Here is an 8,460-nt window from a genome sequence, read left to right on the forward strand (position 1 = left end):
TCGAACTGCGTGGTCCCTGCTAACAAATGGACGTGTCAGGACGGATCTGTACACATCACTTTGGTAATGGGATCCGGCGACCTTCACGCATTCCAAGGGTGACATCTAATTTTCCCACCCGGCTGCAGACCGTCTTTGATAGCGGCGGCAGCGCAGCCCCAACCCAAAGGTCGCACGGCACCTCTGATTCTCCCCTCAGACACCGGCAGCTCTGACTGGAAACTTGTTGCAGGGCTGAGCACAGCGAGGGGAGGAAAACTGCCCGTTGTGGGGGCCAAGGCAATGCCACCTCCCCCAGGACCTCCCTTCCAGTGGGAGCCCATGGGGGTCTTGGGGAGGGTCCCAGGTCCAACAGAGGAACCTCGCTGACCTCCAGCCGAGGCTGCAGAGCAGCTGGGTTTTGCCCAACTTTGTCTCGGTCGGACCTCTCTGACCATATGTGCTATGCTTTAAACCTTCTGCTGTCCCCTGCGGGTGCCACAGTAAGGTCACAGCTTCCCATGAGGGGTGAGAGGAGGGGACCTTTCCTCCTCCCTGACGACCCGGAGAACACCTCTGTGGCCAAGTGCCCTTTGCAAGTCCCCCCGTGTCTCCACACCCGCTCTTCAGCCAACCTGCTGCAATGCCATCATCCTGCTGTGACATTAATTGACCCACAGTGACATCCTGCTGCTTTCCAGTCCATGCCTGGCTGGGGTGGTCAAGCTTTGGGATGACAGCGCATTCAGGATGCAAACAGCTTGGGAGAGGCTCCCTTCCCAGCAGAGAAGAGCTGGGACATGAGGATGAGGATGTCCCTGTGGTCCAAGTGCCCTCAACACACCCTGATGGCTTGAGGGTGGCTTGTTTTACTTTGACCTTCACGACTTCAGGATTTTGATTGGAAACAAACCCAACCATGAAGTCTTCACCCTGCTTGGGGCTATGCAGTCATTCGAGACCTGGAGTAGATGACCTCAGCGCTGACACAAACCCAAGCCCTCCAGAGAAAAACGCCATGGAGACACGACACGCCAAGCTGCTTCCTCGGAGGCTACTGTGGGACCTAAGCTTCGTCCCTTCCCACCAGTTCCCTGGCAACATGAGCACTGCAGCTGCAAAGTCTCGGCTTCCAGGAACCGAAATGCCATCCCAGCAAGACCGGGTGGTTTCCCAGCAGTGCCGTCACCCTCTGGCCATGGCAGAGAGGGGTACAGAGACAGGGAGCAGAGGAAAAGCCCTTCGACAGACTTCCCCTAAAATTTGGCCAACACCAAAGTCATTCCTGGGGACTGATGGGATTCATTTAAAAAAGAAAAAAGACATAAATGGATTAAAAAAAAAAAAACACTATAAGAAAATCCCATTGATAATGGTAATAGGTTTCTCAACTTCAGATTATTTGTTCAAGGGGATAGATTGGCAGTCGCGCTCATCCCAGCAGCACCAGAAATGCCAGGACTGGCTAAAAAGTGAAGCCGAAACCTCAGTCACCTGCAGTCCCTGACAGGATCACCCAATTTATTCAAGAGGAGAAATAAATGGCTTTTCTCTGTGTGCCCTCCTCTCCAACATTTCCGTGCGCCCTGGTTTAACATCTCTCCGCCAGTTGGCTCAAAGCGTTTAGAGCCAGACTTGGGTATCTCTACCACCAGAAAGCAGCGGGGACCTGTGAAACACCCGCGTGTCCATCTTTGCCAAAGCCCAAGCAAGCACAGCCACGCGCCAGCGACCCCCCTGCCAGGGGCGCCTCATTAAAACCAACGCCACTACTTGACAGAAATTCGTCTTTCAAAGGACAACGCATCTTTATGAAGAGCTTCCTCTTTTCAGCCTAAAACTGATGAAAAAAAGATGCCATAAATCTCCTTCTTACAACTGCTTTTTAAATATCTGGTGAATTATCTTTCTAAATCCTTTCTCACCTTCCTTCTCGCTCCCCTCCCTTACCTTGGCAGAAGGATCAGCAAAGAATAATAATACTGCACGCAGGGAATGCCATAAACGCCTACCCTCTATTTTCTTTATCTTTATCAAAGAAACATTGACCTGTTGAAGACTGATATTGATCTGCGCTTCCACTGCAGTCAACACGCCACAAATTTATTGTAGTCAGATTAACGCCAAAAGCCGGTACCTGCTTATCGCTACCATCTGAATGTCTCAGCTCGGTGTCGCCTGCAGCGGCCACCCCGAGTGCCGCAGCATCCCCAGCCCCTCTCTGGCAAGCCCGGTTACACATTTGTCGCACTTACAGAGCTTCACAACAGATCTCCCCGCGCTCGGTGGGGCTCTCCATTGGGGAACGTGGTCTCCTGTGCTGGGTTTCTCACCGGCAAGTCACTCGCCTCCTCACCCTCCTTCACGGTCGCCTTATTTTAGCAGGGCGCTGTGTTATTACAGCCAGAGATCAGCTTATCTGGCCGCTTCTTGTTGCTTAATGCAGCTCCATTAGGCAGCACCTTGCTAGGAGCGCGTTAGCATCGTCGCGGCCTTCCCTCGCCATCAGGCGGAAGGCCAGGCCAAGCGCTCTCTCCTCTTCTCCCCGCTCCTGTTTGTCCCTTTGCATAGCAAAAACATTTGTGACAGAAATTAGAGATACAATTTGCCCCTGATTGTTCATGAGAAATCGGCCGTGACACGGAGCTCGGCAGCCGGCCCATCAATTGCCGAGGGTGGTGGGGTTTAATTTGGTTTCTTCCCTGGCCATGGAGACAGTGTCATTTATTCTCTAATGACAGTGGAGCCGATGCTACGGCAGAGATGTACATAACTCAGCTTTGCTCAGGTCCTCCTGGAGAAGGAGGTGGCAGCAAAAGGCTGGGGAAAGCAAGGGCCCGGGGAGATCCGGCAAAGGTCCCGCTGCTCCGGCTGCGGCCAGGGCAAGATCTTCTCTCTTTCTTAACCCAAAAGGACAGAACAAGCACAAACACAAGTGGACACCTCAGAGCAAACGGGGGGCTCCCTAAAGAAAAGATGGAAGGAACGGGCAGATATCACAAGTCCTTCACCAGATCTACCTTGCAAGCGCTGATTTTCCTGCACGTGACTTTTCATCTAGACCATCAGGTTTATCATGCCTTACTCGGCTTCTCCATAATTTTATAGACCTCTGTGATATCACACTCATTCATCTCTTTTCCAGCGTACAGGTTCTGGCTGGTTTCCTCCCTCCCTGTAAGCGAAGCTGATCCATAATATTGAACTTTCACATTCCACCTTCCCTGTGGCAGAAAATTTCATTAGGGAAAATGCAGCTGGACTTGGAGATGAGAAAGACCAGCAGGAATTCTCTGGCTAATTATCTGTGTGACCTGTGAAAGCTTTTCAGATATTTTCTTGTCCTCAATTAGGGCAAAAGCTAAACTTATAAACTTCCATAAATGAAAAATATGAAAACATTTTCCACTAAGATAACTTCAACATGTTCCCTTCTTATTTCCACCTTTTTTTTTTAACAAAAAAAGCTTTTTTTGCCAACTCTCATTAGCTTAAAATGTTTAAATGAAATAGTGATTTGAGCTGAATGCTAAAATTCTTTGAACATATTTCTTGCCTGAGTTGGCACGATAAAAACTTTTCCTTAAAAATGTGCTGCGTGGAATGAATTGACCTAATCCCATGAGAAGATTCAGCTTCGGCAACTCCCTGTTTTAAAACGAAAAAAATTGCTTCACCAAAAAAATTCAGATCGAGCCAATGTCTGACCATCTTCCAGCTCCGAGACGAGCTGGGAACCAGTTTGGCTGCACTACACGACTCATGCCGTGGCCCGGGGTACATACCTTGGTCTGGGGCTGATGGGATCCCAGCTCAGTTTTTGTGGGAATCACCTCGTTGTGTCTCTGTCCCCCAATTCCTCATCTATAAAATACCTGTAATGGTATTTCCTGGTCTCCCACCTACTGGACCTGTCTGCTCACACTGGGAACTCTTTGGAGCAGTCCATCCCCTGCCTTGCTTTACCCCAAGCGCGGGGGGGCTGCCGGGCCAGACCCAGCCAACGCGTTTCACTGCCATTGCCAAGAGTGGACCCACACGATGGACTTCTCCTCCAGCGCTGGGAGCTGGCAAAGATGAGTCTGGGGAAAGCTGGAGGGACCGAGCCAAGTCCACGATGAATCTTCTGATCCAGCTCCACCACCAAGCAATACAGAACGAAAGGCTTCCCATTGTGCTCAGGGCCAGGGAAAAAAAAAGAAAGAAAAAAGAAAAAGAAAAGGAAGAACTGCATGCCTGACAAAATCATCCAAAGACACCCATCCATCTGCACCTCCGCTGCGCCGGGTAAGCACAGCTGCCAGCAAGAGCCCTCACTCCACTCAGCGCTGAGCAGAAGCACATACGTACCCTTCAAAAACCACAGCAGGGACGTTTATTGACAAGACACCATCCCTGTGTAGGGCTGCAGATCCCACCCTGCCCCACGTGGGCTGGCGGGACTCACACCGTGGCCCGGGCAACAGGGAAAAGCCATCGCAGCGTGTTCACCTCTCAGGACCGAGGCACCAGGAACGGAGGCTCCCAGGGTGCTGCCCATACCCCATCCTCTACGGTCCCATGGGACCAGCCATCCACGGACAACACAACTCAAGAAACGAAGAAAGATTTTTAATAAATAATAAATAAATTATCCCCCCCTCCACGTAGCTCTACAATCTTTAAATGATTTGATTTTACCTCTTTCGTCCCACAGCGGGCGGTACCCAATAAAAGATGTCTTAACTGCTTCAAAGCACAGTTTTCCTTTGAAAAGGGACTGTGTTAGTGGTGATGCAGCAGCATCGTTCCTCCACGGAGCTGCTCCGTGTGTGTATTTGGAGACGGACTGCTCACTTGGTTGGCTAAAAATAAGCTGGTGGGGTTTTTTCTCATCTGGGTTCCCACACTACTGTGGCATAGCATAATGGGGAGCACAGAGCAATGGGGAAAAGCTTGCTTCTTCCATTAAAAAATGGTTAACAATCCAAAACTGTAGAGTTTGGGGTTTTTTTCACTTTTTTTTTTTTTTTTGAGAAGGCACAAAGCTCAGAAAAATGGTAATAAAGTCCTCTCCTCTGCAAACAAGCCCTGCTTCGATTTTGGACTCTTTTTCACTCCTTAACCCACTCGAATGGAACAGCAGGGAGCCCCGCCGCTGTGGCAGCAGCCAGGGACTGGGGCTCTCCAGGGCCAAGCGATGACCCAGAGCAAAATGCTGGCTCCAGCAGCAGTGAAACCTCTGCGATCACTTATGCAGAGCCAATTTTCAGATTAAAATGGCAATTTCATTTCTTTCATCTATCCACTTCCTTTGTATCAACACCCTTTTGTCCTAGAACCTACTTACCTGCTTCATTTTAAAATAAATGTAGATATTGTCCCTCTTTTATGGAAGATTTATGAGCTCTGTAGGTTTGCTTTTACAAATATTAATATTATATAAGCTGATGGGCTTATTCAACTGCCACAGGCAAAAAAAAGACTCAGTCAGCAAGTTGTCTTCCCGATGATTTCTTTTCAAGGGTTGCAGGTTGGCGTTTACAGGAAGACAAACTCCTCCGGATAACAAGGAGAGGATAAACAGGATAAACAGCAAAACAGAAATCAGGATAAGCAGAAAAACTCTACCCAAGCCAGTTGCGTGCTTCTGCCTGCTCTTGTATTATTATAATGACCATGTTTCTAAGGCTTAGCCCCGAAAAATCAGGGTGTTTGGTGGTTTTTTGTTGTTGTTGTTGTTATTATTGTTTTTCTTGATGTTGCATAAACACACAGGGGAAACCACAGCCTTAATGCTGCAGAGTTTGTAACGCTGCCTTTGCTCAGGGATGCCCTCAACATAAGAAGGGCACGGACCTGTTGGAGCAGGTCCAGGCAAGGCCATGAAGATGATCAGACGGGTGGAGCACCTCTCCTATGAGGACAGGCTGAGAGTTGGGGGTGTTCAGCCTGGAGAAGAGAAGGCTCCAGGGGGACCTTATAGCCCCTTCCAGTAGCTAAAGGGGCTACAGGAGAGCTGGGGAGGGACTCTTGATCAGGGGGTGTAGCGATAGGATGAGGGGGAATGGTTTTAAACTGAAAGCGGGGAGATTTAGATTCAGTATTAGGAAGGAATTCTTTCCTGTGAGGGTGATGAGCCCCTGGCCCAGGTTGCCCAGAGCAGCTGTGGCTGCCCCATCCCTGGAGGTGTTCAAGGCCAGGCTGGCCGGGGCTTGGAGCGACCTGGGCTGGTGGGAGGTGTCCCTGCCCAGGGCAGGGGGGCTGGACTGGATGGACTTTAAGGGCCTTTCCCACCCAAACCGTTCTATGATGTAGATCATTATTCTTGGTTTACCTGACACATTGTCAAGCAGAGAGCTTCACCCCTCATCCCTGGCTCCTCTGCAGATGCCCAGACTGGAGCCTGAGCTTTGCACCAGCATCCGGTACTCCCAGAGCAGCTCCATCCCATCGATGCCAGAGGAGGAAGCTGGGTGTAAACTCCTGCCCCTGTTGACAGGGGTGCAAGCAGCACCCACAGTGCTCTGCCCAAGGGCTGTCACTTGTGAAACCCACGGGCACCTCTCCCTGGTCCATACCATGGCCACCAGCGTTGCTCCGGACGCCTCTTTGCAGCGAGGAGCCACACTGGCAGTGACTTGTGACACACCTCCAGAGATGCTTTGGATGTGCAACATGCACCGAGAGGATGCTTGTCTATCCCAATTTTTCCGGGCAGTCCAAGGCTTGAGCAGAAGCATGTTTTTTCACTCAAAAGATCTTTTTCATTAATATTCCTTGGAAAGCTTTACCAAACCGCACCTTTGCTCATTAATCAAGCTACAAGTTGCTTTTATTCATTTAAGAAGGTTCCTGTCATGGCTGAGAGCCTAAACCCTTACCCTGACCCAAATCTGGTCCTTGGCTTCCTGGCAGGGGCAGCCCCAGTGAGGTCCCTCCCCACCGTCCCCAGTGTCCACGGCCGCAGCAGGAGCACAAACCACCCCAGCGCTCACCTCCACCACTCATCTCCTGCCGTCCACGCCAGATAACCACAGAGAAACGGGCTTTGTTTTTGTAGGGTCACTCAGGGGGGAGAGGACTTTGAAAGCTCCTTTTCCTGCCCGACATCCCTTTATACCCCGGGTGCAGTCGCGCTTCACACACACAGGGGGAGAAAATCCAAACACACTATTCAACAAAATTAATGACCCAGATTACTAAAATAAAGCTACAACTCAAACACCCGGAACTAATTTCCGAATTACACTTCACTTTATCTCTGCAGCTACCATTAAATAGGGTGGAAGCTTTTAAAATTTAAAAAAAAAAAAAAAGTCACCGCCACACAAGCTAGATTAAAGGGAAATTGCTTTGGGCTGTTTGAGTTTTTCTTCTAAGTTTTCGAAGGTTTACAGTATTCAAATTTTTACAGTCATTTTCCTGAGATCAAACGACACCAGCAACAACGCCCATTAATTAGAGCAACGCATATGGTGCCGCAATACTCCGAGGAGCGCGCTCCTGCGGTGTAACGGCCTCCGGGCCACGCAATGCCAATAATTTCCTTCCAAAGGTTGCCACGCACCTCTTTAATGAGCTATCGCACGCACGTAATCAGCTGATTAATTCATTAGGAGAAAAAAACCCTGCAGTTTGGATTACAACCAGGATTTTGGTTGCTGCCACCGCTGAACTCCGGGACCGGTTTCATTAGCTCACGCCGGAGGAGTCGCTTGAATCCAAACAGCCATTTAATTCGAGCGAGCGCTGTGCACAGAATCCAAGGTAGAAGTTAATGCAGCTGCTAATGACTTCCTCTCCCTCCCCCTTGCTTTAAATGTTCGATTAGGTTAACAACAGCGGTGTTGCAAAAGGCCACAACTTACAAGTCCTGAAGACAGCAGGTCCCTTGGCAAGGGACAAATCACACCACCTGATGTCAATGGACCTGGGACATCCAGGTCATTAAGGATCGAGCGGAGAGAGCACCTCCGCTCCGGCGCGGCTCGCTTCCCAGCCAGCAACTGGATGCCAACTTGGCTGCCTGTGGGTCTTGTCCAACGTGCTCAGGTCTTGCCTGTAGCCTCAGACGCTCGTTTGCAGGGCTCTGCTCGCGTTACCGCTCTCCTGGGCGTCGGGGGATGACATCCTCCACCGGGCTCAGGTGGGCACGGAAGGCGGCTGCAGTGATTTGGAAGCAAACTTCATCCACTCTGTGGTAGGTGTTGCACAAGGTGTAAGGATCTCTTTGGTTGGATGGATACCGAGAGCCTTCCCAGAAACACAGAGTTAATCAAGAGATGTTGTAGAAGCAGAAGGAAATTCTCCGCAGACCGCAGAAACAGCCTTTTCAACCTCTTTGAACTGAAGATCAAAGAATCAATTCCCACCCATAGGAGGCAGGCAGAACAGCGCAGCGCTGAACGATGTTTACTACAGCTGGTTTAGGCGTCTTTACAGAGCAAGAAAAAGTGACAAAAGATATATTTATTCTGTATTTTCAACATAAACGTGTAT

Source organism: Vanellus vanellus (genome assembly GCF_965231255.1).
Source record: "Vanellus vanellus genome assembly, chromosome: 16".
NCBI lineage: Eukaryota > Metazoa > Chordata > Aves > Charadriiformes > Charadriidae > Vanellus > Vanellus vanellus.